General features: G+C 46.5%; 2 long non-coding RNA genes across 2 annotated transcripts; both read right to left on the bottom strand.

Moving 5' to 3' along the window:
• Nucleotides 1-2,644: 2,644 nt before the first annotated feature.
• On the bottom strand, nt 2,645-8,391 carry LOC119181003 (uncharacterized). Its single transcript, XR_012886361.1, has 4 exons — nt 8,297-8,391; nt 6,710-6,797; nt 6,057-6,168; nt 2,645-2,938 (listed from the first exon to the last, which is right to left on the bottom strand). It is a non-coding gene; the product is annotated as an uncharacterized LOC119181003 (long non-coding RNA).
• A 7,927-nt stretch (nt 8,392-16,318) lies between these two features.
• Nucleotides 16,319-26,813, bottom strand: LOC142774364 (uncharacterized). The gene is made up of 4 exons (XR_012886362.1): nt 26,680-26,813; nt 17,958-18,036; nt 17,023-17,134; nt 16,319-16,434 (listed from the first exon to the last, which is right to left on the bottom strand). It is a non-coding gene; the product is annotated as an uncharacterized LOC142774364 (long non-coding RNA).
• Between the last annotated feature and the right edge of the window lie 1,063 nt (nt 26,814-27,876).

Consider the following 27,876-nt stretch of genomic DNA (forward strand, 5'->3'; position numbering starts at 1 on the left):
AACTATCTTTTTATTTGTGATTAACGTGCGTGGGTTTCGTCCAATTGAAAAGGGTGCGCGCGCGCCGCTCCTCTTGTCCGCCCGTGGAGATGGCTACCTGCTACTACGACGCAGTACTACTACATGCATTGCGCACGACACACGAAATAGGGAGCTTCGGCCCAGAACTAAAGGTGGCTACTACATACAGGAGACGCACGACCCACGCCCTAAGGAGCTTCGCCCATAAAACCTCAAAAGAATGAAAACTTTCAAACAGAGAGGCGGAAAGTTTCCTGTTTTATTTCAGTATTATCAAGATGCATGCTGCCCAAGCTTTTACGCCATCAACGACACCTGACTGATCACAGAATGGAGACATTTCGTTTAAAACTTCGGTGTCTACGAAGCGACTGAGTAATCAGTACAGTCATCTCATCTCATTCATAATGATGTTTACTGATGAATGTTATTTAGCATATATATATATATATATATATATATATATATATATATATATATATATATATATATATATATATATATATATATATATATATATATATATATATTTGTTTTAGTTAAAATCTGTTGTCAAGTGCCACATTTTCATTTTTTTGCATTTAAACTAGTAGGCTACTGCTGCTGCTGCACACAAGCTTAAATGAGTTTATTTAATATTATTTTCTTGTGCGTTAAAAGCAATCGTAATGCTTCAGTGATAAAGCTTGTGAATATTTGTTTGAAATTGAATGTCGCGGGCATTTCGGGATGTTAGGAAAATGACGTGCTCCCAATATAGCAGGTTGTCTTACTACTCCAAAACAGTTTGAATATTATCCCGATTCATAATTGCATTCGTTCCGCTATCATCATTGCTTCATTTGTATGCGATTTGGTTTTGAAATGCAACATTCGCACAACCCCAATGCAACTATGCCAACACCCTTCTGCAGCATAAAGGTGAAATATGCAGCAAATATGACCACTTGGATCCCAAAATAAAGCTCTAAAATTACTGTTTCAACGTACGTTGCAGGCTTCGAACGCGTTGCGAAAGCGTGAAAAAATGGTATTATCAAGCATATGGAGCATCCTGTATCAACCAGAACGACATAATCACACCCTTGTCGCCAAGTCGAACTGTCAAACATCACGAAAGTCGAAGCGAGCAATCAGTTCTAGCAAGGTGGGCTTTATAGCGAAAAGCATTGTGGCAAAACCTTTTCAGAGAAGCCCACTATCAGCATCTTAAGGATTCTTGCTTCTCTCGCAAAGTGGCAGCACTTCCTAAACCATTTTGTTCAACGAAAGGCGCGTGAATTGAATAGCATCCCAAGAACACTGAGTCACGGAGGCATATGTATACATCGCCATCTGCACATTGTTTTGCAGGCCACGTTGCATGGCAGCCTAAGCAACCCGTCCTTCAGAACGACTTTCAAACAAAAGTATCGTAAATTGAGTATACTCAAATCACATGTTCTTATACAAACACGTAGCAGGTACACAAACACCGTCATAGGCATTGTTACTAGATACTTTGGTATTTTTTTTGGGGGGGGGGGGAGGAGAGATTTGTCACAAGGCTCCCCTCCCTACTGTGAATGGATGGGGCGAATTTTTCTCCTTTTCTTGTGTGACTAGAGGTTCCCACCCCCCTAGTCAATGTACGAAGCAGATCCCCCCTTCCCCGTCTATAGGCGACTAGGGGGGCGGGGCGGTCGCCCCGCTTGGTGAGCGTGCCTATGAACACCGTTGTGTGTGACACCTGTGAAACAGCCAACACACAAGAACATGAAGCTCCCAGCAAAGCGCGGTAAATAGAAGACAACAGTTCCGGGAGTGAAAGATGAGCGTGAAAATACTGTTTCCAGATTTTTGCAGCGCCACGCAGCAAAAGTACGTACTCACAACTTTGTGAAGCAGCAAAGCTTTCAAGCATCAAACAAATGCAAGTGAACCGTATTTTATTTCCGGTGACATAAAAGTTCGTATGTTAGGTAGATAGCATATATCAGCACCTAAACAATTCTCGCAGCTGACGTCAAACTGAGGGACGTCCTCCAAACCTTATTTCCCCGAAAGACACGTAAACTGAGAACTGCGGCGAATGCAGCCGTGGGTTCTTGTACTTAGTATACCGCAGCACGGTGTTGGACTCCTCCGAGGGAGTCGAGATACAAGAACCTCGGAACGTTGAGCATTTAGCTATGAGCATAGTAGCACAGATATCAGCTTTACTCCCGCAAGGTAATAACATTGCATACTAGTCCCACCTAGCTGAAAGTAGTAACAGAACATTGCTACAACATTTGAGAGAAAATGAAATTACCTGGAAGTTTCTTTCAGGAAAGTTTAGTGTGAAACCAGCATAAACTGAAGCCAAGGAAGATGTACGGGACGGTATTTGTAGCATCTCAATTGTGTTGCAGTGATTATGTGAATGCGAAGAAATTAAATTTGAGAAAACGCTTTCGTTAGGGACCGAATTTACAACCTTCGTATAATAACTAAAAACGGACCCCTGAAGATCTTCTTTCGCTCATTCAAGTTCATCGTTCACGAACCAACTCTCGTCGCACTCGTTCGCTTCCTGATATATGTGCCTTAGATCATCGTCACCGTTCCATTTCCTCTAAACATGAATAAATCAATTGACGCGTTAAACTTGCAGTTAGATTTATTGAATACACGCAATTCCATTCGAAAATGGTGTGGTAGCGATAACAAAAGAAAAAAAAGGAACGCCATGCCATCTTCTTTTGGTTATTTTCTACTAGTGACGGAGGAATTGTCACAAATGAGTGGCGCTAAAGAAAAATAATTAAGAAATTGGAAGTTCTGGTCTGTCTTCCACATGTTTTGTCACGAACATACCGGGGGAGCACAACAGACAGGAAATTCGCTCTTTGCTGCTTCGGCTGTCAGGCAGTCTGGGTACCCTTTCTTCCAGCATCTGTCATGAATAAGAAGAAAAGGTACGCTTGAGGCAAATTTACACAAAATGCCATTCTGTCAATTTCACTAAAAAATTTTCCAGCCAACATATCAGTAATTGCCGCTGCTTCACGTCTCAAAACCATGGCATGCATGTGAGAGGCGCCACAGCGGACATCTCTGAAAATTTTGCCAACTTCGTGTTTTGAATCGCGCGCCTAAATTGCACGAGAATTTAGCAGCTCACCTCGGACGAAATGGGACCGGTCGCGGCCGGGATTCAATCCCGCAACCTTCCAATCAGCAGTAAAGCACAATAACAATAGCGGACGAACGTTGGTGGAGGAATCGGCAGGTGGTACACCCTTGTAAAACGAGAAAGGCAAATTTGCAACTCTGTACATCTGCCTCACAGTGCGTCGGCATTTAGCACAGCGACACGTGGAAATACTGGTTGTTGCGATAAACGAATTCAGTGTATACACGGTTTCACCCGGAGCACTCTTGATTGATTGATTATTTTGATTGATTGATTGATTGATTGATTGATTGATTGATTGATTGATTGATTGATATGTTGGTTTTAACGTCCCAAAACCGCCATATGGTTATGAGAGACGCCGTAGTGGAGGGCTCCGGAAATTTCGACCATCTGGGGTTCTTTAACGTGCACCCAAATCTGAGCACACAGGCCTGCACCATTTCCGCCTCCATCGGAAATGCAGCTGCCGCAGCCGGAATTCGATCCCGGTAAACCTACGGGTCCGCATCTTCCTTTCTTTTTCGGTGATATATCTTCATTTCTATTTATTTCTACTTTGTCTAATATTTAACTTTCCTTTTATTCTGGTTTTGTTTCGCGCTTCCTTCCTCCTTTAATTTTCACATGTGGTTTGGGATGGCGTGATTCCCAAGCCACAGCACTAATGTCCGCACTTAATATCATAATGTAGACGGCTGGAGAGTAAAAGCAAGAAGGCTTCTTAATGGTGCAAACACTGAAGAACACGTTTTGATCTCTTTCAGAAAGTTTTCATCAGTAAGAAAGGTATCACTAGAAATTCCGTTACGAATACTTGGCTTTGCTTTGACGTCAAATTTACTATCCCTAGGTGCACATACCCTAGAGCACGGCAGCGGGAAAATGTGTGAGGCCGTGCAAGATTTCATTATACAGTCGAAGAGATTTACTCAATAACCTCAATTTCAAAAGATAATCAGTTAACCAATGTACGCTACTGTGAATTTGTTTTTGATATCAATCATTTATTGCTCATTCCGTAGGAACTAATTCATCCAAACTTTTTGTCAAAAAAATTGACAAAAACTCAATATTTCTGTTAATATTCTTTTCGCCAGCGCATTAGTGTGTATATATATATATATATATATATATACGTGTGTGTGTGTGTGTGTGTGTTAAGCTACCCGATTCTTGGCCAATCCCCCATGGTGGGTGTGAGCCACAAATTTAGGATCTACATCTACATCTACGTGCTCGATATGCTATACCTGTCTATGCTATTTATCTGGTGCTGCCTGTGTTACCAACCACGGCCGTACACGACAGCCTGCAGCGCCCTTAGGTGCTTCGCACGCCACGCAGCACGTACTTTTCTACAACAAAGTAAATCGCGCGCATCCTAATCGCGCTTAATGAAGTCCAGAAATGCACTTGGCCGAGTTTGATAATGAGCATTTGGCATGAAAGAGCCCAAGTTACGAACTCAAATTAATCGTAATAAAAGAACAACTAGAGGAATATCACTAGGCGACATACCGTATCTCACTGGTTCCAATTGACAAACTACCGGTTAACCACTGTGTTACTATGAATCAGGAGTCGGGAAACCTTTCCGGTGGAGAGCCAAGTTGCACAAAGACCGACACAGCGGTGGCCGCATAGCAAATTGTAGGGGGCGTGGAGTAATTCAGCGAAAGGGCAACATTGCAGAATACTACAATAAAATATTTATTTTCAGCACGCAGTTTATGGTTTTACAATTCACGAAGGTAGGTTACAATTAAAAACATAACAAACTACTTCATAGAGTCTACTGGTGCTGAACAACTCGCAAATGTCTACATCAAGGCTGTTCACCTCCAGACGCTCTCCTACTCGTTATTTCCCCTTCTACCCGTTCCCCCGAATAACATATACAGCTTTCTCCACCACCATCTTGACTTGTTCATCGGATAGTCGGAAACGCATGTTTTGTCTTCCTTTGTTCCCACCAAATCCCGTTTTTAGACAATATTTCAATGCTGGTTTTCAGGTAGGATGTGACAACAGGACGCAGGTTCTGACGTCGTGACGTCAGCTGCATTAATTATACTGACTCGTGGACCACATGTTTGCCGACCCCTGCTGTACACGTAATCAATAATCATATCTGGTTTTCTGCGTGCTGAATTCACTGTGACAAATAAAAGGAGGAAGAGGTGCGGGCACGAGCTACAGTAATGGCCGCTGGCTCGCTCAGTTGTTTGAATACCTTCGACGTAGCCAGATGTTCTTTTCGTACACTTCATTCTGGTGCCGAAACCCAGGAAACTAACTGGGCACGTGAAAGCAGGTCGCGGGTTTCGGCACCAGAACTAAGTGTTGAAAACAAAAAGACCCGAACCGGTATACGTCTGGCTACATCAAAGGTAGTGGAACATCTGAGCGAGCCAGCGCCCGTGGCTCTCACTCGTGTCTGCCCCCTTCTTCATCCTTACTTTGTAATAGCCACCATACGATTATGAAATATGCCTTAGTTCAGTACTCTGAAAATTTCAACTACCTGCGTTCTTTAACGTGCACCTAACTTTGAATCATGTTTAAGGTAGCGCGAAGAAGACCCATTAACGAACACGGAGGACAGGCGCTATGTCTTACTATGTCCTGTTTTGATCACGCTACACTTCGACATGAATCTATAGGACAACTCACACAGTACATTACGTTACTTCAGTTCACTTAGACATAATTACTCAGGCCTGTAGGATTTTGCTTCTGTCGAAATGAGATGCATCGTGGCTGGGATTCCGCCGCTGAGAACCGTGACCTCTTGTACAAGTAACATGAGGCTCAACTTTTCTATAAAAGGCGATCATCGCAAACACATCAATTGTTGACACTAGACTGTACTTACTCCTTTATTGTTAGGCTTCCCTTGTCGCAAGTGTACCGCACACAAGGATGTGACGAATTCATTGTCCCTCCATTGTAGAGTACAGTAGTGCTATTCGGTAACCTACAATGGTCTGCACGCGTTGGGAAAAAAATCAGCGTAATTACTTGAAATTCTGAAACGCAAGTTTGTAATAGTGAGCTCGAAAACAGAGCAGCGTATGTCTATCATCTGCCGTTAAGACTACACCTGTGAAACTCGCGCAATGGTAAGACCGTACGGACATGAAGCGAGGCAGAATGGGCTGTTTAAGAAGAGCTAAACATCGGACACCTAAAGGGGTGCTGTAAGGCACACCCGATCACATTCGACCCCAATTAATGCTACCCATTTTAAACATCGTATGAGTTTTCTAAGCGACCATTTGTATACTGACTATTTCATCAGTATATCTGCGTAAAGATGGTGTTTTAAAAGTCTTACAGCGCATCTCAAGGTTTTTCTAAAGCTATACCCATTCGGAACTCATTGTCATGAAAAGTCAAGAGTGTTCATAGCCATTTCACTATTACAGCCGCATATCGGGTAGCGGGTGGGAAGTGAGGAAAATATAGATATAAACAGACTGCTCTTTTAAAATACAAGAAATGTAATTGTTGTTACCGCCGTCTTACATGGGCAAAAGAAATTGAACAGAAAAGTCAACGCGAAAAACTCGCAGATCATATTTTCCCTTCCTTGGTTCTATGTATATCCCCTGACCTGAAACGAAAATACAAAATCATCAAAATAAAGCACAGACAACCAACCTTAATTTATAATAATAATAATAATAATAATAATAATAATAATAATAATAATAATAATAATAATAATAATAATAATAATAATAATAATAATAATAATAATAATAATAATAATAATAATAATAATCTGGGTTTAACGTCTCAAATCCATGATATGATAATGAGACACGCCATAGAGCAGGTCTCCGGAAAATTTCACCACCTGGGGTTCTTTAACGTGCGCGTAGCGTAAGTTACACGGACATTAAACATTTTTGTCTCAATGCCTCAAACCATTGTCGCCAACTCATTTCTGTTCAAGAAATTGTATAAACTAATGTCTAAGACGTAATTCGTAAATTTATCTTTGTGCTTGTGGTCACCATGATTATATGTCACATAATGGACATTTTCCTCAACGTTCAATTTACCACACCAGATTTTAAAAAATAAGTACTAATGGTGTTAACGCTTTTCCAGGGTGGTCACCCTACCAATTAAGCTAGCCGGGCGCCTAGCCATTCACAGCACGAGGGTGAATTCATCGACAACTCGAAGCACATGAACACAAGTAATGCAAGTTAGTTTTCCGAAACCCTGTACGGCGGAGACAACCAATCGTTAGCAGCACGATGCCACGAGGTCATCCGTACGGATTTCTCAGTAAGGAAGTTTCTTACTCGCTTAAAATATTTGGGAAAATACGCTATATGAATGTTTTGATGTGCAAGGAGGGTCAGCAACAAATTTAACCCATAATACCAAGACCAATTTATCGCAACTAAGAAGCTTTCTTTCCGAGAAATTCACATGAATTCCCTCGTGGCATCATGCCACTAACACGTGGTTGTCTGTTTTCCTTTTTTTTAACTCTACCACCACTCTCACATTTGGTTGACCCTGTAAATGCACCAGCCAGTCTTACGAATATGTAATATATGGGACATATAAGTGTTCTATATAAAGCCATATATGGTCTAATAAGGGTACGCAAAAAGTCATATACGACCATTTACGAATTTATGCACTATTACAAAAACGTTTATATCGGTCTTTATACCCCATGTATGACTGTACTTATATTCATGTAATATATGGCACATATATGGGTCTTATGTAAGGCCATATATGGTCTAATAAGGGTACGCAAAAAGTCACATACGATCACATACGAATTTATGTACTATTACAAAAACGTCCATATCGGCCTTTATACCGCCATGTATGACTGTACTTATACTCATGTAAGGGCAAGCAAGAGTGCTTTTCTCAACTTTGTCGATATCATTATACTACGTGTACGTGGGCTCATTACAGTGTCCATACAAGACAGAAAAACAGAGAGGCATGGCGAAGCTTGCCATGCAGATATCGCACAGAATCAACTGAAGCAAACAACACGAACAGTTGTCGATATGGTCAACAAGTTTGTTTTTGTTTTCCTATGTTATTACCTGTATGCACAACACGTCTCACCTGCAACAGTACGAAGATCGCGCCACTGTATCCGGCGTTGTGTTGTCGTGCAAACGTAGTGGGTTTTAAAGAAATTGGAATTCAGAAGATAAGTGCTGCTTTTTTCTTTAGTTTGGGTGAAATTAAAAGGCCGGAAATGTGGTCTTATTCTTCTTTCGCGTCACCTTATTGTTCATTGTTTTCAGCGCTGACTCATCTCTTCATTCAAAAACGAAGCAACGATTTCAGTGAAACGCTATTGTATATGCTGACAATAGCCAGGCTGTTCAACAAAGTATAAAGAGTACATGCGAATTTTGTGCGGCAGGCCGGAACTCAGCACGCATAAAAAATAAACTCGCTCCATGGAAGAAAGGAACAACATACGACAACGACTACTTGGTATGTTCAATGGTTACACTTGTGCAGGAATCGCCGTGCGCGGATCCTTCGATATATTGTTCCTATAAAACACAATTTACTATTTTTTTACTACTCCTCAGCTTCAAAACAGAAGTTACAAAAAAATTGTGTAAACAGATGCAAGAAGAAACCCCAGGTCTGCACCGAAAGCGCAGCAGCGTCACAGCGAAAGATGGAAGTGTGGTATTTTTGGAGCTAGTTGTGAACTCTCTTGGGGCAACAATTACAAGAACATTCGGAAGGTACCGCTGGAACGTGTGACAATTTTTCTCTTCTTGGGAAGCAGCCACTAAACCAATGTCCATAATTCTGCGGAGATGTGCGGCACCTTCGACACACACGTGACGCTTCGTGTGTATTTTGTGGATGATGTGGCTGATGATAAGGAAGAAATATGGCTGGGCCTTTCGCAATGGGTTGGAAGCATTGAATCACGCACTTGTTACGCGATTCGCATGGTGTGACGCTTGGTTGTTAATTTGCTCTTCTACCACGTCATATTACGCACGTTGACATCGTTCATTTCAAAAATGAAGCCTGTGTAGCGTCCCTTCTGAAGGAAGTTTCAAGCAACGGCACGGCTCTATGGATGAATTTTGGCCTAAGCTACACTGGCCGGGGTTCAGACGTTTCGCGTGGATTACGGTGAGCAGTTCTGCGCGAGCCCGAAAGGCAGTAATGTCACCCGGTGCACAGTTGGTGTGCCGGGGGCCTGGAAGCTCCTAGAGTGATACTCCACAAGAGGAATTGCACTTGACTGATGTGATATGACTCACTCGCTAGTCCATCCGCCAGTCCGTGGTTCATTCGTTCATCCGTCCATCCGTCCGTCCGTCCACAGCTCACGTTACGTTTATCCTGGTATAGCCGAGCTAAGCCACTGATAATATTTTTTGTAGCGTTCTAGCGTAATCGCCAAGGTTTAGCAGTTTCCCATGGCTTCATTCCTCATTCGTTCCTCTAAACACTGTGTGTTACAAACGATTATATATATATATATATATATATATATATATATATATATATATATATATATATATATATATATATATATATATATATATATATATATATATATATATAGTGTGAGCGCTGATTGTGTTGCTCATCATTTTCACTTTCACCTGCGCATACAAAGCACCGTGATCATCATCATCGTAGCGGCTCGCTGCTTGTTCGGTTGCTGGCTCGCGCGTCTGGGTTGACAATAAAACGGTCGCTCCTTCGTACCTGACGTCGTCTCACAAGTGGTGGAGCGTGCTGTGATTCCCAAGTCCTCCTGCACTACCGGTCACCCCTGGAGCTCCGATCAGGTCGACGGCTGTGCTTGCCAACAGTGATGGCGCAAAACGACCCACCCCCTACCGCCTTCTTCGCACCACCCGCTCAGCCTGCTGGGCCTCACCACACCGTGAGTACCTCGCAACGAGACCCTCCAGTGTTTTCTGGCCTTCGCGGTGAGGACGTAGAAGAATGGCTGGACAGTTACGACCGTACCAGTGCTTGCAATTACTGGGATGAGGCACATAAGCTGCGCTATGTACCCTTTTATCTGAAGGAGGTTGCTAAGACGTGGTATCATAACCACGAACGCGACTTTTCTGATTGGTCAGCATTCACGGTGCAGCTGCGTCAAATATTCGGCACTTCTACAGGACGCTCTGAGGTAGCTAAACAGAAGCTCGCTACCCGCATCCAGGGGCCTGACGAATCGTACACATCGTACATTGAAGACGTTCTGGCCCTCTGCCGCCGCGCCCAAAAGGACATGCCGGAGGCCGATCGTATTCGGCAAGTAATGAAAGGCATCAACTCCGTCGCCTTTAATGCTCTTGTCATGCAGAGCCCGACAACAGTTCAGGACATTATTACCACCTGCCAGCGCCTGGACGCACTTTACTCAATGCGCCTTCCACACGCCTCCTATGACACTCGTCTTACTGGCGAGCATGAGCTGCGAGCTCTAATTCGCACCATAGTGAGAGAGGAACTTCACAGCCTTGTTCCTGCCAGCGCACCGACTTCACCTGCCCGCTCACCCCCTCCTAACCTGCGGGAAATTATAAAGGACGAATTGGCGTCGATGACGAGCGTCGCACGTGCCCCGCCTCCTGTGCCCTTACATGTGCCTACGTATGCCGAAGTCGTGTCACGGCCTCCTCCACCTACTCCACCTGTAACTACGGACGTCGTATACGACCATTTGGCCGCGATGGCAGCCAAGGCACCACCACAACCACACTTCCCTGCCTGGCGCCCTACGCGCCCCGTCTGTTACTACTGTGGCATAAGAGGACATATCTCCCGCTTTTGCCGTCGGCGCCAGCAAGATGAACGACGAGGTTATTCTTCGTACGAGAGTGACCGGGCTGCGAGGTCTGACCCCTACGTTCCAGGAACCTACATTCCCTCGTCACGACGTTCGCCTTCGCCTCCTTTGTCCCACGGTGAACCTCGTTCTTCCCGCTCACCCCGCCGTCGTTCACCATCGCCCTTCCGCCGTACTACTTCGCCTTTACGTTCTGCCCTGATGCCCCTCGACAGCCACTCGGAAAACTAGCAGCTGCAGTTTTTGGAGGAGAAACTGCCTGTCGTCGAAGTGTCCCAATTCCTCCTGCGCGCCCTGCAAATTTACTAACTGTTTGTGTAGAAGGCATTTCGGTTGACGCACTCGTGGACACTGGAGCAGCCATTTCGGTCATTGATCGCGAACTATGTCATCGTCTACGAAAAGTGCAAACTCCATATGTTGGTCCGGTGTTATGTGGTGCTAATGAAAATAGAATTTACCCTATTGGACAATGCACTGTTCGTGTTCTGATCGACGGAATTCGTCACCATATACAATTGGCTGTGCTTTCTTCATGTGCTCATCCGATTATATTGGGCTGGGACTTCCTGTCAGCCGCTTCCGCTGTCATTTCGTGTGGTCCGCCCGTTATTCGCATTACGGACACTGAAAATTCTAGTGCTTACGATTTTTCGTCGCCTCACCTTGTTGCAGCTGCAGACTTTGTACTGCCCCCGGCCCAAGAACGTATCCTCACCATTAGATCCAGCGATACCATTGACGGTGACGCAGTGGTTGTCCCCGATCAGCGCTGCATTTTCCGAGGAATCGCCATCGCATGTTGTCTAGTGCGGTTTTCGCGTGGTCATGCCAGTCTCACCGCCTACAACACGACAACAGAGCCACAACTACTGCCAGAGGGGTCCACTGTTGCCAGCCTTATCGACATAGCACCGGTATGTGCCGTCACTGTATCGTCTCCGCCGTCAGTCGCTAAGTGTACGCCACCAGGAGGCTCATCTAATGCGCTTAAAGCCACTTTGAGTCCATATCTCACTCCAACGCAAACTAATGACTTAATGGCCCTTTTAACAAAACACAAGACTTGTTTTGACGTTTGTTCGGATGGCTTAGGTCAAACTACGGTGACCTCTCATCACATCGCCACAGACGGTTCTCGTATTATCCGCCGTCGCCCTTACCGCGTGTCGTCTTCAGAACGCAAGGTCATCGAGGAACAAGTCAATGACATGCTCGCACGCAACGTTATCAGACCTTCCACAAGCCCTTGGTCTTCTCCTGTTGTCCTAGTTAAGAAAAGGGACGGATCAGTGCGATTTTGCGTTGATTACAGGGCACTAAACAAAATTACGCGCAAGGATGTATATCCTATGCCTCGAATTGACGATGCACTTGACACCTTACAGGGTGCAGAATATTTCTCAAGTCTCGACCTACGATCTGGGTATTGGCAGATCCCGATGCATGAGTCTGATAAAGAGAAGACAGCGTTTGCTACTCCTGATGGTCTCTTCGAATTCAATGTGATGCCTTTTGGGCTCTGCAATGCCCCAGCCACATTTGAGCGGATGATCGATACGGTGCTGCGTGGCCTAAAATGGAAGACCTGTCTTTGTTACCTGGATGACATCGTCATCTTTTCATCCAGCTTCTCGCAACACCTAGAACGTCTAGACGAGGTGCTCACATGTCTAGCCAAAGCCGGTCTCCAGCTAAATACCAAGAAGTGTCGGTTTGCGAGCCGCAGCATCAAAGTGTTAGGCCACGTTGTCAGCAAGCTTGGCATCGAACCTGATCCCGACAAAGTGGCCGCTGTGCTGCACTTTCCTAAGCCCACCACGCTCAAAGACCTTCGCAGCTTCCTCGGCTTAGCCTCTTACTTCCGCCGTTTTGTCCGTGATTTTGCCACTATCGCGGCTCCTCTTCACAAACTCCTGACCACAAGTGCATCATTTCTTTGGACAGATGACTGTGAAGCTGCTTTCCAGACCCTGAAGCGATGCCTCACGTCAGGGCCAGTTCTTCGCCATTTTGATCCCACAGCCCCTACTATATTACACACTGACGCAAGTGGGCACGGAATCGGCGCTGTTCTGCTGCAGCGTGACCAGGCTTCACAAGAGCAAGTCGTGGCTTACGCGAGCCGTACTCTCTCCCCAGCGGAACGCAATTACAGCATCACTGAACAGGAATGTCTCGCTATCGTATGGTCCGTGCAAAAATTTCGCCCCTATTTGTATGGCCGCCGCTTCACGATCGTCACGGATCATCATGCGCTCTGTTGGTTGTCATCATTAAAAAACTTGTCAGGACGCCTCGGTCGTTGGGTGCTCCGACTGCAGGAGTATGACTACAGTGTCACATACCGGTCGGGCCGCAAACACCAAGATGCCGACGCTTTGTCACGCTGTCCGCTGTTGCAAAATCATGACGCATCTACCTGCTGCGCAGCACCTCCCAGCCAAGAGACCACGCAGATGACCAGTCTTAGTCCCATCGAGCCCACTGCACCGGATGACTTCCTTCAATCCGCAGACCTCACCTCGCTCCAACGTGCAGACACATACTGCCGTACAATCATCGATCGGCTCACCGGCTCATCTCGTGCTCCCAACAGCCGCTTGCGACGACAACTCACGCGTTTCAAACTTCATGACGGAACGCTACTTCGACAAACTTACCATCCTCTCGGTAGCCGATGGGTCCCGGTCATACCTCGCTCACTTCGACTCCAAGTCTTAGAAGCCTTTCATGACGACCCGACGGCTGGCCACTTGGGTTTTCATAAAACCTACGATCGCATTAAGACTCGCTGCTTCTGGCCTGGCCTCTCCACTAGTGTTTCCAGGTACGTCACTTCCTGTTCATCATGTCAACACCGAAAACGTTCGACATCTCTTCCCGCCGGCCCTCTACAGCCTCTCCCGTGCCCATCCGCTCCCTTCGAGTTCGTCGGCATAGACTTATACGGACCCCTTCCGCTTACCGCCGCCGGTCACCGCTGGATTGTTACTGCCGTAGACCATCTTACTCGCTACGCTGAGACGGCAGCTCTTCCTACTGGAGCTGCCAGCGAAGTAGCCGACTTTGTTCTGCGTGCCATTATCCTGCGCCACGGCGCCCCTCGTGTTCTCCTGAGTGACCGTGGCAAGACATTTCTTTCTCGTGTGCTCGCTGAAGTTTTACAGGCCTCTGACACAATCCATAAGACCACCTCGGCATATCATCCGCAAACCAATGGTCTTACTGAGCGTTTTCATAGAACTTTGTCAGACATGATCTCTATGTATGTCCAACCCGATCACAAGAACTGGGACACAATACTACCTTTCGTCACGTTTGCCTATAACACTGCCATACAACGCACTACAAGTTACAGCCCGTTTTTTCTTGTGTATGGCCGTGCACCATCTTTTGTTCTAGACACCAGCTTTTTGTCCACGCCTTCTGTCCCATCTGCGTCCCTTCCGGAAGAATTCGCTGCCCGTGTCAACCACTGCCGCACAATCGCCCGCGCCAACACCTCTACCATTCAGGCCCAGCGAAAAGTTCGTTGTGATGCGACACGTCGAGTTGTGTCATTCTACCCAGGCGACGAAGTGCTCCTCTGGACACCTGTTCGCACACCCGGCCTCTGTGAAAAATTCATTCACAGATACCTGGGTCCTTACACCGTGCTTGAACGAACATCGGCCGTAAATTATCGCGTCGCGCCGGTTACTTCGGCTTCTGATCGCCGTCGTCGCGGGACCGAGATCGTCCATGTGTCTCGCCTGAAACCTTATATCCAGCGCTCATACACTTACTAAATGAACGTCTTGCAGACCGCTTTCGTGTAGGGGGGAAATAGTGTGAGCGCTGATTGTGTTGCTCATCATTTTCACTTTCACCTGCGCATACAAAGCACCGTGATCATCATCATCGTAGCGGCTCGCTGCTTGTTCGGTTGCTGGCTCGCGCGTCTGGGTTGACAATAAAACGGTCGCTCCTTCGTACCTGACGTCGTCTCACAATATATATATATATATATATATATATCGAAGTGCCCCATTGTTGCACCCCTGGTTAAGCAAACGACTGCACTTTGTCCCAGTAATGTTTTAGTGAGAGCGATGCCATGAAGTAGTTCATATTATTGCCACGCAGAGCCGTCGCTTGGGTATCAGATTCAGAAGTGCCCCATTGTTGCACCCCTGGCCGATGCAAACAATTGCAGTTTGTCCCAATAATGTTTCAAAGAGAGCAATACCACTAAGTAGTTCGTATCATTACCACACAGAGCCGTCGCTTGGGTATCAGATTATAACAAATTGTTATCGCTGATCATAAATACCTCGCACAGAACCACAGAAATTGACGTGGCAAGGGCAAGCTAGGTAGGGTTTCTGTTCACGCACTTAGCATAACGAAAACCTTGAAGAGCTCCGCTGAAAGTGTCTGCTTTGCCTCAGGTGGAAACCTTTAGAGAATGTGCATGCACTAAACAGCGACAGCAGGTTTCACTTATGGATTTATGATAAGCACTGCGCTAGGCGCACGCTTCTCTTGATCAGTGAAGTACACGTATATATGTACGTGCACCAACCAAATGAAGCCGTAGTAGCTCAGACATTCTGCGCCGTTCAGCTGCGCTCACGAGGCGCGTATATCCGAAGCCATTCGGAGGTCGCGTCGTCGGCTCGCTGTCTATAGGCCTTCACCGCATATTTTGGGATGGTACTGCGCCTGGTGCAAATCACCTATGCTTGCATTATGCGTGCAATAAATGGATTAGGTACTGGTCACGTCCTCGAACACGGTTACAAGCTTACTGAAGAATGGCGCGTATACGGCGGGCATAGCAGAAGTCACTGTGAGCGAAGTGCTTCCGACACACGGTCGATGCAAGAGTGGGGCACTTTCCTATTCTGAGCTCGACTATCTACTTCTTCCTCAGCTTTGGTTCCTTACGATAGCTGTGAAAGCTAACGCTCTCTTCTAGGGAGGATGATCTACAGAGGCACAGAGCAGTACTTCACCATTGCGCATCTCTCGCCGCTGAAGCAAGTGGCCGGAGCTTTCAGCAACAAAGCTCAGTGGTTTTAAAATGAACGTTGGAAGCGGATATCCATGGTTGTTCAAAAAGCGTCGGTAACCATCACACGCAAGGTAACCAAGTTAACTGCTTCTTTGTCCAGTTTTACCGCGTGGGCGGTTTGTATACGACGCCGGGCCTCCAAAGAACCTGAATCCCCGCTTTGACGTCATACAGGCGCGGTACGCAGCGCCGCCATCTGTCTTACACCAGACCAATAAAGAAACAGCAAGAGTTACGTCCGTTTTTTTTTAATGGTTTCAATAACACGCCATTGGAGTACAACAGTCAGGGAAAGGTCTCTTTCCTGCTCCGCCTGTCAGGCAGTTTTTGGAACCACTACTGGTGCATCTGTCGCAAAGAAACGTAAAAAGAAGGCACACTCCAATTAACGTCACTTCACAGCAACAGCAGTGGCGGCAGAGCCACCAAGTCTTAGTTTTCTTATAGTTACAAGTTTGGTTCATGCGCATGCCCGCATAACGGATGTGTTCGCAGTATCCCAGAATTGGATGATGACGAACAACATTTTTATGCGTATGCATGGTGATGATGTAGTTTGCATAAGTGGCTCCATTCCCCCCCCCCCTAGTTTTTCAATTTTGCTTATATTATATATACGCACGCATGCGAACGCACGCACGAACATACGTAAAGTATAGTTCAATCCCACCCGAAAGAAGTTTCTGGCTTTGCCCCTGCTTTCTCTGCACGCTAAACTCTATGACAATGAACTTCTTGAGTCTGCCTTCGGTTTTCTAACGCGCTGAAATAATGAATATCTATAGGAGTTCTGTCATGGTTTTCCATGTGCACATCCTATTCACAGGATAAAAAGTGTAACTCCGCAGAACCTTACTATTGTTATTTCAATCAATCAAAAAATCAATGATGACCACCAACAGCTTGAGCGTGAATTGCTTTAACTGGACTACTTACTCTATCGTCGTCAGGTTTCCCTTCGTGCAAATGTATTGAACGCAAGGGTGAGATGAATTTATCGTCGTTCCACTGGAGAGAACGGTACCATTGTTCGGTAGTACACAATAGTCTGCACGGCACAGATGAGGGAAACGTCAACGTAACAACAGCTTTCACTCACGCCTATGCGAGATCACTACAGAATACTTCTACACAGGTGCATTTTGGGCATTTTAGTTATTCGTAGGCCATCGCCCTTTAAATAGAAATATGACTGGACAGAATGGACCCGCAAGCTGAAGTAACTGCATGTTGAACCGTAGTTTATAAACACTGAGCAGCTCAGGAGGGAGAGCATGCTTGACATTTTCACACATGTTTTTACACTAGTATGTGAGGGAGCGTAAAGTAATGTAGGGGTTAATATTTATTTCCATGGCAGTAATAATAATAATAATAATAATAATAATAATAATAATAATAATAATAATAATATTCACCCGTACGTGATCTCTTTAAACTATTCTTACGGTAATACATTTCCGGGTTTCCGAGAGCACTGGTGCTGTTTTGTTCATTAAAAAGCGCTCTTGAAACTGTGAAAGTAGGTGGTTAAAGTATCCTTCAGTGCAATTCATACGACAGGAAGAGTCCCCAATGCAGCCGCAGACAAGCTGTCTGAATCATTATTTGTTGTTAACTAACACTTCAGTTGGCCGTCCAATAATGAATCGCTCATTTGTACTGTCATGAGAATCCATTTTTTGAAACGTAACTGTGAACGCCAAAGCTTTACATCTGCCTAGACACCTTCACGGAGCTAGCATTGATTCATTCTAATTACCAAACACGCGCAAGATTTAAGAAAACAATGCAGAATAACCGTAGGAGGCGTGAGCTTAAAAACATACCGCAACAAAATATAACAAATATAGGTGTTACAACTTTCTTACTTCCGCAAAGCCATCCGAACAGGAATGTCCCCACAAGATACTCGCAGAACATAATTCCACTTTGCTATTTCAATTTCACCTGCAACAAAAAGCCACAGTCAGAAAAAAAAACACAGACAGATAACACACATCCGATTCCTCCAGCATTGTTTACCCACAAAACGTTCACTTCAACGATCTCCAGTGAAAAACGAAAAGGTCGTGTTAACCAGACTGCTTCTTGTCACGTTCATCCTGATAAAGGGCCAGACCCAGAAACCTTTCAACCTGCAGTATAGTTCGCCGTAGTTTGTGCAAGGTCACTGGGAATGTACGCAACCACCGCGCTATCGCCGTATTCCTCCACCATCAGATTCCTTATGGGAGACTGCACCGACCAGCTCAAAGGCGCAGGAGCAGCGCCGGCTATTCCAGCGGGCACGTGGTGTTGCGCGAGCCAATAGGACTCTGAGCTATGCGCTCCCTCCAATGAGAAGTAAGTGGTTCTTAAAAGAAAGAAAAAAATGGGCTTATTTCTATGTGCCTTGCAGGCGACACAGCTAAGCTTCTAGTAGAGGATGTGATAAGAAAATGTAAGTCGGCGAGACCTACACGGAGTCAGGAGATCGCGGACAGCGGGCTGATCGGTGAGGACTACGCTGGCGTCGGAGATTGCGGACGACACAGCCAGTCAGCACGCAATCCACTAAGCAAGTCAACCCTTTAGGCCAACATGAATACAACGTTTTTTCTCCTTCTATCACTGCGAAAAAATCATCATCATAAACAAGCACGCACTTTTTTTCTTTTCTTTCATTGTCGCTTTTGTCATCTGTACTGCTTAGCTAACAAAACACAAGCTGGATTTCTCCGGCGCTGGATACAATAGCTACTTCACCGGTCGGTCAAGACGATGAGTATTGAGAGATAAAGAGAGAAAGAGAGTGAAAGTAGGAAAAAAGAATAAAAAATAAAGATAGAGAGAGAATTTTATGCAGAAAAAAAATTGGCAGATCTCACGTACAGTGGGAATCGATGATATGCGAAAAACGAATGAGAAATACAATTTGAAATCAGCACATCATTACGAGGTGGAGTTAAATGATGCCGTAGATGACTTATGTGTCATGAACATCATGTTTGGATGTGTCGTTTACCTTCGTCAGCTATTCACGTCACGTGATACCCAATTTAGTATTGTAAAGAAGAGGAAGTACTCCGGCGCAGAGGCAGCAGCATCGAGTGTGCAGCAGCGGCTTGAGCTCGGAAATTGCGGCTGGTGCATCGCCTTCCAAGCCTTCCAAGCATCAACCTTTCTGCCTAATAAATCTCCTTTATAATTGATGGAGCCGTGCCGGGTACCGTCCCTTACACCTTACCGCTACCATCCTGGAACTCCGTTCTCGACGGCTACCTTCTGCTATGCCGGATGCCGATCAGCAGACGCTTCCATCTCTTCCGGCCACCTGTCCAGGCAGTGTTCCTCAGCGGGAGCCTCCAATCTTCAGTGGAACAGATGACAACGACGTTGAAGATTGGCTCTCGACTTTCGAACGGGTGAGCGCTTTAAACAGATGGACGGACGCGGACAAGTTGACACGCGTGTCGTTCTACCTCGCGGGTGTAGCCAGCCTTTGGCTTAGAAACCACGAGGCAGACGTCCGAACGTGGCCGCAATTTAAAACGTCGATTGTATCAGTCTTCGATCGACCTGCCGTCCGAAAACTTCGTGCCGAGCAACGTTTACGCACACGCGCACAAGAAACGGGTGAAACCTTCACAAGTTACATAGAAGACGTCGTCGATTTGTGCAGACGCGTGAACGCCGAAATGACGGAAGCTGAAAAATGTAAGCACATCTTCAAAGGGATTGACGACGACGCTTTTCAAATGCTCTTGGCGAAAAGCCCGACCACTGTTAACGACGTAATTAGCCTCTGCCAAAGCTACGATGAATTGCGGAAGCAGCGAGCTCTGACAAGACGTCCTCCAGCACACGATTTGGCATCGCTGTCTAGTGTGATCAGTGGTCATGACCGAGCATCACTAATAGCCGAAATAAAAGCATTTGTCCGCGAAGAAGTTGCACGACAGCTTTCCTTGGTGCCTTTCACACCAGAACCTACCACAACTTTACCATCGTCTATACGTGTCGTCATTCAAGGAGAGGTCGCCGAGGCCTTACCAGCTGCTCGCGAGCCTAATCTTGTGGCTGCTCCTCTCACCTACGCCGCGGCTGCAGCCATGCCAACTCGCAAGGCGCCTGCACCTCCGTTCCGGCCTCGCGCGAGCTATCCCCCAGCTCCAGTTCACTGGACCAGCACTAACACCGCCAACCCGTGGCGCACCCTCGACAATCGCCCGATATGTTGCGCTTGTCGATACCCCGGACACGTCGCAAGGTATTGCCGCCGCCGGACGCATATCACCAATGAAAACCGCCGTGAGCCTTTCTCCCCGCTTGACTCCAACGCGCGATACGGTTCCTCCACTCCAATGCCAGCCCGCTACCAGGACGACCACCGCCCTCGGTCGGGACGTCTTCGCTCGCCCTCTCCACGCCGCCGCTCGCCTTCTCCTATGCGTCGACGGCCCGCACCTAACGAGGAGGAAAACTAGACGACGCAGTTCCTGAGGCAAGAACTGCGCAAGTTTCGGTTTGCCCAAGTCCTCATTTGTCACCTACCAATGTTATCGATGTGTTCGTCGAAAATATCCCTACTGTCGCTCTTGTAGATACCGGTGCAGCTGTTTCGGTTATAGATGCTGGATTTTGCCGCTCAATTCATAAGGTTACGACGCCTTTCTCCGGATTATCGCTTCGCACAGCCAGTGCTCAACCTGTTCAACCGACCGCAGTATGTAAAGCCCGCGGGACAATTCAGGACGTTCTGTATACGATAGAGTTCGTGGTTCTTTCATCGTGCTCCCATAATATTATTTTGGGATGGGACTTTTTGTCGCGTCATAACGCCGTAATCGACTGTGCTAGGGCTGAGGTTGAATTTTGCTCACTGGATGACCAAGCCTCCGTCGACACCCAGTCTGCTGCTAAACTTGTCGTTAGCGATGACACCTACATCCCTCCATGCTCTTTTGCGTTCGTGCCAGTTTTGTGCAGCGCCATATCTGACGGCACGGTCTTCTTCACACCATCTCCAATATTCGTCGCCCGAAGAGCCCTCCCCCTGCCTTTTGCTGCTCTCGATCTTGTAGAAGGCTCTACCACAATGCCAATTTATAATCATGAGTCGTCGTCTTTATCCCTACTTTGTCACGAGTGCCTTGGCCACGTCGAGACAATCAGTTCTTCCAGAATTATATCCGTCTCCGATGAGGTGCCTTCTATCTCCGTCTGTGAACTGGCTGTCGTCTCAGCGCCTGACTCAACGTCGGCAAACACATTTCAACCATTCATCGCTGCAGATTTGACATCTTCGCAGCGTTCACAACTCCTCACCATTCTTGAGAGCTACCACCATTCTTTCGACGTTGGACAAACATCTCTCGGCCGTGCCTTAGCAGTAGAACACCACATCGACACTGGGTCCCACTCACCGCTGCGACAACGACCATATCGCGTGTCCGCTACAGAACGCCGCGTCATTGCTGACCAAGTAGACGACATGCTTCGCAGAGGCGTCATTCGACCTTCACAGAGCCCATGGGCGTCTCCGGTGGTCCTCGTCAAAAAGAAAGACGGTTCTATTCGTTTCTGTGTCGATTTCCGGCGATTGAACAAGATCACGCTGAAGGATGTCTATCCACTACCACGCATTGACGATGCTTTGGACGGTTCGCAGGGTGCCGAGTTCTTTTCCTCGTTAGACTTGCGGTCAGGCTACTGGCACGTGCCTATGGCGGAGGCCGATCGCCCCAAAACCGCTTTTGTCACGCCAGACGGCCTATATGAATTCACCGTCATGCCCTTCGGACTTTGCAATGCACCTGCAACGTTCAAACGAATGATGGACAACATCCTGCGTGGACTAAAACGGAAGATCTGCTTGTGTTACCTCGATGATATCGTGGTCTTCGCCCCTAACTTTGACACACACTTACGTCGCCTTCAGCACGTCCTTACTTGCTTAACTAACGCCGGTTTGCAATTAAACCTCAAAAAATGTCGATTTGCCATGCGTCAACTGAACATTTTGGGCCACGTTGTTTCCAAGGAAGGCCTCCTCCCGGATACCGAGAAATTGCGAGCTGTTACGGCGTTTCCTAAACCTGCCACCATCAAAGAACTTCGAAGTTTCATCGGCTTGTGTTCGTATTTCCGGCGATTCGTCCGAAACTTCGCGTCTATTATATCACCTCTCACGCAACTTCTCAGCAGCTGTGAAGACCTCTTATCGTGGTCCCCTGCCTGCGACGAGGCTTTCACCACCTTGCGACGGCTTCTCACGACGCCACCCATTCTACGCCATTTTGATCCTGAAGCTCCCACTGAAATCCACACCGACGCCAGTGGTGTAGGCCTGGGTGCTGTGCTCGCACAGCGTAAACCGGAGCATCAGGAATACGTCGTGGCATACGCTAGTCGCACACTTACCAAGGCTGATAGCAACTACAGCGTCACAGAAAAGGAGTGCTTGGCCATTGTGTGGGCCCTTGGAAAGTTTCGCCCATATCTATATGGTCGTTCTTTTGACGTCGTGACCGACCACCACGCGCTGTGCTGGCTTTCGACGTTAAAAGACCCATCTGGCCGCCTCGCTCGCTGGGCGTTGAAAATTCAAGATTACGACATACGCGTGGTTTATCGGTCAGGACGGAAGCATGCTGACGCCGATGCCCTTTCCCGTTCTCCCCTGTCCCACAATGCCACAGCTGACTCCGCTTGCGATTCCACATTGTCATCGCTTGACTTTGACACCATTGCTATCGAACAACGCAATGACCCGTGGACTGCGTCTCTCCTCAATCATCTCTCCGACACTTCAGAACTCCCAAAGACGCGAACGCTTCGGCGCCAAGTTCCACACCTCTCGATACGTGACACGCTTCTCTATCGACGCAACTACGCACCAGAGGGACGCAAGTGACTGCTCGTCGTTCCACGAACCCTGAGGTCGCAGATTTGTTCCTCTTTCCACGCTGACCCACAATGTGGCCACGCAGGAGTCTTCAAGACCTACGAAAGGCTTCCACATCGCTACTACTGGCGTGGTATGTATACCTTCGTCCGCAACTTCGTCCGCTCTTGTACCGAATGTCAGCGCCGAAAATCTCCACCATACGCCTCCGCCGGTGAACTGCAGCCTTTACCATGCCCTTCCCGACCCTTCGAACGGGTTGGAATAGATATTTATAGGCCACTTCCATCGACTCCGACTGGCAACAGGTGGATAATAGTTGCTATCGACCACCTAACGCGCTATGCTGAGACCGCTGCTCTTCAAACGGCTACAGCACAGGAGGTTGCCACTTTCCTACTGCGTCATTTTGTGTTGCGTCATGGAGGCCCTCAAGAACTCCTCAGTGACCGCGGCCGCGCCTTCTTGTCCGAGGTCATTGAAAAATTGCTCGCTGAGTGTGTTATTGTACATCGCACATGTACCGCTTACCACCCTCAAACCAATGGGGCTACCGAGCGCTTTAATCGTACTCTCGGTGACATGCTATCTATGTATGTGACGCCTGACCACTCTAACTTGGACTTAGTCCTCCCATTCATTACATACGCCTATAATACGGCAACGCAAGCGACAACAGGCTTCTCCCCTTTTTACCTCCTCTACGGCCGTCACCCCTCCCACACCATTGACACCATTTTGCCCTATCGACCGGACGCGTCCGAGTGCCTACCGATCTTGGACGCCGCCAGACACGCAGAAGAATGCCGCCAGTTAGCTCGTCGCTTTACCTGCGATGACCAAAACAGGCAAAAAGCAATTCATGATGCCCAGACCTCAACTCCCGTTTTTCTTCCAGGTGCTCTTGTGTGGCTGTCAGTGCCGCATCGCACACCTGGGCTCTCTTCCAAATTCTGCCTAAGTACGATGGGCCATATCGTATTGTCGAACAAACTTCGCCAGTAAACTACCTCATTGAGCCTCTTACGCCACCATCAGACTTGCGACGTCGCAACCGCGAGGTTTTACACGTCCAGAGGCTCAAGCAGTATCACGGTTCAACGCCGCCTGCACAGGACTAAGTCGCCAGGATGGCTCCTTTTTTTCTCCGAGGGGCCATTGTAAAGAAGAGGAAGTACTCCGGCGCAGAGGCAGCAGCATCGAGTGTGCAGCAGCGGCTCGAGCTCGGAAATTGCGGCTGGTGCATCACCTTCCAAGCCTTCCAAGCATCAACCTTTCTGCTTAATAAATCTCCTTTATAGTATATATAGAGCTAGCGAAATGGTCGCGAGCACGCTTTGAGCGTGGTATAAATTGTCATATTCTTACATGACACGCGTGTCGTGATTATCATGTTTGCACCAGCCATATATGGCGTCATCCATTCAAGTCAAGTAACACCAAATTTGGTATATGTGGAGCTAGCAAAGTGGCCGCGAGCGCATCATCAGTGTGGCACGTGGTCATGTAGTTACATGACACGCATGTCGTGATTATCATGTTTGGATGTGTCATTTACCTATGTCGTCCATTCACGTATTGTTGCACCAAATTTGGTATATGCGACACTAGCGAAACGGCCGCGAGCGCATCATGAGCGTCGCATGTAGTCATGTTGTTACATTGATTGATTGATTGATTGATATGTGGGGTTTAACATCCCAAAACCACCATTTGATTATGAGAAACGCCGTAGTGGAGGACTCCGGAAATTTCGACCACCTGGGGTTCTTTAACATGCACCCAAATCTGAGCACTTGGGCCTACAACATTTCCGCCTCCATCGGAAATGCAGCCGCCGCAGCCGGGGTTTGATCCCGCGACCTGCGGGTCAGTAGCCGAGTACCTTAGCCACTAGACCACCGCGGCGGGGCTCATGTTGTTACATGACACGCATGTCATGATTTTTATGTTAGGGTCTGTCGCTTGTGTTCTACGTGCAAACATGCCATACCATACTAGTTTTGCAGCATGCCATGTGAACGAAATCACCGTAAGAGCTGCTGGACCATAAAATGTAAATCATGACATTCATAAACATACATGTCATGAGTGATTCATTATTCATTGAAAATCATGTTATGACTAGTCAAATATGTTCATGTTATGCCATACCAAGTTTGGTATCGATACTATTATCGAAACGGCCCGGAGAGCTAAATGTCGTAGACAGACAGACAGACAGACAGACAGACAGACAGACAGACAGACAGACAGACAGACAGACAGACAGACAGACAGACAGACAGACAGATAGATAGATAGATAGATAGATAGATAGATAGATAGATAGATAGATAGATAGATAGATAGATAGATAGATAGATAGATAGATAGATAGATAGATAGATAGATAGATAGATAGATAGATAGATAGATAGATAGATAGACAGACAGACAGACAGACAGACAGACAGACAGACAGACAGACAGATAGACAGATAGATAGATAGATAGATAGATAGATAGATAGATAGATAGATAGATAGATAGATAGATAGATAGATAGATAGATAGATAGATAGATAGATAGATAGATAGATAGATAGATAGATAGATAGATAGACTCTCGAAGTCGCCGAAGTTCGCTAAGGAATGCTTCGCATTTAAAAGTTGACGTGGCTAGCACTGAAGGCGCAACGCTAAAAAAGACGCTCGAGCTGATGTGCGCCTTGCCCCGCCACGGTGGCCTAGTGACTAAGGTACTCGGCTGCTGACCCGCAGGTCGCAGGATCGAATCCCGGCTGCGGCGGCTGCATTTCCGATGTTGGCGGAAATGTTGTAGGCCCTTGTTCTCAGATTTGGGCGCACGTTAAAGAACCCCAGGTGGTCGAAATTTCCGGAGCCCTCCATTACAGCGTCTCTTATAATCATATGGTGGCTTTGAAACGTTAAACCCCACAAATAAATCAATCAATCAAATCAATTGATGTGCGCCTCAAATTCCGTTTTCTGCCGTTTTAACACTAAAAAAAAGAGCTCGTTTCGCGGCAGCTCAGGTGTCGTCGTCGGCGTCATCGGATGTGAGATAAAAATAGAGAAAGATGTTGGTTAGGTAAATAATAAATGTCTTTGCTTAGAGGGAGTATCCGACGCAGGCTGTCTGCGAGGCAAGCAGATGTTCTACTACAGAGCCACGGAATTCGTTGAAACTGCTTCGAAAAAAAAATTCTATGAATGTCCTATAGTGAGAGACACAATATTAACCAGACCTAATAGGAAAAAACGTCAGTAAAAGTATACGAGATGTTAATGGAACTAATTGTAATGTAAATGTGAAGAAAGAAAAGTGGATGAAGGGATAACTTGCCACCGCCAGGAACTGAAACCGCGACCTTCGAACAAGGCGTCCGATGCTCTACCACTGAGCTACGGTGGCGATAATTTTTCCGTCCGCTTGAGGTGTTGATCCCTTCAAGCCAGCCCCCTGGCACGTCCACCGTCTTCATGGCATATACCCGGGAAATATTTGTTTCCAGTTCAAGCGGACTTCAGTGGTAGCCGTTTAATGCCTACCAGGTGCTGTATAGCTTACTAACACAATGCTGTGCAGCTCAGAATAATCAACTTTTAATTATAAAGCCTCTACGGTGGTCATACAGTTGTGGTGCCACCAGTGACTCGAAGGCACTCAAAAACAGCAACGACAAGCAAAAGCGACCCACCTGAGAAGAAAAAAAACGAAGATTCCGCCAGTGTGTGGTAACCTGTAAGGTTATGTTGTCCAGCTCACGTAGCAGTTGTTTTCTGCGGCAGCTGGAATTGGTTGAAACGCCGTTTCTCCACTTTAATGTTATGCGCAAGTCGTAGGCTGCTACCAAAGTAGAGGTGTTTTCGTGCAACGCCTTGAAGTCTATTGTTCGCACGCGAACCCATTCTTTCACGCAGGAGGAAACCGACACTTCGCCGTGAGCTTTCGCTGGACACTCTATAACAATGAACATTGTGTTTTTTTTAAACGTGCATTTTTTTCTGTGGTAAATCGACGTTCGAACGAGATATTCAGGTTTACGCGCACAGGCAATAAACATGAACGCCTGGCACGCATATCAGGATACGAAAAGCGCGGCATGTCCTTTGGCCCGTGTACTTGCCAGCAATGTGAGCTGGAACATTGACATTACCTATAAACGATTATAGCGGCTAAACGCAGTTGGGAAACACAGAAGTATTTCATAAAACCAAATTCTAAAACGAAAAGGTAACTATGGTAATTCAATGTGTCTCATTAAAATCTCTGCGTTACATTCAAATTGATGAGCATACAGGAATTCGGTGTTCCAGCTCACAGCAAGCACGACAGTACATCGCTTGCATACACATGTTTCGCTGATGGTTGAAGAAGTCTCATTGCAATGCAAGACAATTTTTTTGCCTTCTCCTCTTGTTTCAACAGTGCTAACTGTCTTTTTTTTTCTGTAAGCTCAAGAAAATTTTTAGTCTGGACCATGTCTGCGGTAGTATGGGCGAACTTAATTCCTAGATGCTTTAGACACTGCCCACAGAGGCAGCCTTTGTAAGCTCGCTACCGCCATTTGTACAGTAGGAATCTGATTATTTTTTTTCTTGTTTCTTTTGTTCCTCTAAGCGGTTCCACGTAGTGGAGAATGAATGCGTTAAGAAAAGTGAAAAAAAAAATAACGGAATGTGCTCGTCTGTATACCTGCGTGCAGCAATATTACTTTTTTCCAGTAGTAATAACAGTAAATTGTTGTAAACTATTCACAAAAGCGAAAATTTATGTACTGCAGATTTGTTTAAACCAATCTTCTTATTAGGTCTAAGCACGTCCAAAGTGGAAATCGACCTCAAGAACTCCGCCGATTCATTCGTAATAATCGGCCGTAAAAGCTTTTTGAAGG

The sequence above is a fragment of the Rhipicephalus microplus genome, chromosome 10 (assembly GCF_043290135.1).
Source record: "Rhipicephalus microplus isolate Deutch F79 chromosome 10, USDA_Rmic, whole genome shotgun sequence".
In the NCBI taxonomy this organism is placed as follows: Eukaryota; Metazoa; Arthropoda; class Arachnida; order Ixodida; family Ixodidae; genus Rhipicephalus; species Rhipicephalus microplus.